Below are 1778 nucleotides of genomic sequence, written 5' to 3' on the forward strand. Positions count from 1 at the left end.
GTAAACTACTTCCTTTGTTTTCGGATTGCATTTCCTTAGGATTCTTCCAATGAATCTCAGTCTGGCATCTGCTTTACCGACAATCAACTTTATATGATCATTCCATTTTGAATCACTCCCAATGCCTACTCCCAGATAATTTATGGAATTAACTGCTTCCAGTTGCTGGCCTGCTATATTGTAGCTAAATGATAAAGGATCTTTCTTTCTATGTATTCGCAGCACATTACACTTGTCTACATTGAGATTCAATTGCCATTTCCTGCACCATGCATCAATTCGTTGCAGATCCCCCTGCATTTCAGTACAATATTCCATTGTTACAACCTCTCGATATACCACAGCATCATCCGCAAAAAGCCTCAGCGAACTTCCGATGATATCCACAAGGTCATTTACGTGTATTGTGAATAGCGACGGTCCTACGACACTCCCCTGCGGCACACCTGAAATCACCCTTACTTGGGAAGACTTCTCTCCATTGAGAATGACATGCTGCGTTCTGTTATCTAGGAACTCTTCAATCCAATCACACAATTGGCCTGATAGTCCATATGATCTTAATTTGTAAGTACAAACCATGTTAGTTGAAAATTGTATGTCCAAGATCTGTAATTGAAAACGCCTACCTTCACCTTTCGGCGCTCAACGTTTTCACTGTGAACGGATGTTTAGTGTTTTAGACACACTAATCGGAATGCACAAATACTATAACACCGGTATCAACATGGTCCCGAAATCAGACGGAAGGTTGTGTGTCAAATGTGTGCAGAAACGCAGTATGTGCAGAAGGAATCTACTAATGAAGATTTATACACAAGATCATTAGCCCCTAAATTCCTCGTGATGCATAAATGACACATCTAACTTTTATTTTTTTTCAAGCATAGGGAGGACGGTGGAAAAAATTTCCAATGATCTGAAGCAGCTGTACACTCCAGTAAAAAAAGAACAGAACACCTTGACCGTCTAGAGATACGACATTCATATTCACAGGACATGTGCATTAGTATGTTCTGCAGAAATGATTATCATTTAGACGATGTCGGCCAGCGGGTTCAAGGTCAACATCGATATCGAAGCGCAACACCATCCACTGGTAAAATGTGCCTGCGGCTCTCTTTGTCGCTATAAACCGAAGGTGTATATGAGTGTGACTTGAGCAGACGTGCAGGATGCCTCGCAGACCTATGCGCGAACCGAACCGTCAAATCACTTAGTTTGAAATTGGGTGCATTATTGGCATGGGAGAATGTGATGCATCCATCCGGGAAATTACTATTCGTGTAGGATCAAGTGAAGGGCAACGGCCTTGCCGCAGTGGATACACCGGTTCCCGTGAGATCACCGAAGTTAAGCGCTGTCGGGCGTGGCCAGAACTTGGATGGGTCACCATCCAGGCCGACATGTGCTGTTGCAATTTTTAGGGGTGCACCCAGCCTCGTGATGCCAAATGAGCAGCTACTCGACCGAATAGTAGCGGCTTCGGTCAAGAATACCATCATAACGGCGGGGAGTGCGGTGTGCTGACCCCACGCCCCTCCTATCCGCGTGGTCCACTGCGGATGGCGCGGCGGTCGGATGGTCCCGATGGGCCACTTGTGGAGTGGTAGGAGTGGTAGGACCAAGTGAAACGGATGTGTGCAGAATGGTTGACAGAACGCCGTAGAACACGTCAAGATGGGTCAGGTCGCACCACCCCAGACCACCCCCCGAGAAGATCGACACTTCATCCAAATGGCATTACAGGCCGCCAGATATGGGTCCTCCTCGGCACT

General features: G+C 46.3%; 1 pseudogene; it reads left to right on the forward strand.

Moving 5' to 3' along the window:
- The first annotated feature begins 1302 nt into the window (after positions 1 to 1302).
- LOC124614436 lies at positions 1303 to 1420 on the forward strand (annotated as a pseudogene).
- The last annotated feature ends 358 nt before the right edge of the window (positions 1421 to 1778 follow it).

This window comes from Schistocerca americana, chromosome 4 (genome assembly GCF_021461395.2).
Source record: "Schistocerca americana isolate TAMUIC-IGC-003095 chromosome 4, iqSchAmer2.1, whole genome shotgun sequence".
In the NCBI taxonomy this organism is placed as follows: Eukaryota; Metazoa; Arthropoda; class Insecta; order Orthoptera; family Acrididae; genus Schistocerca; species Schistocerca americana.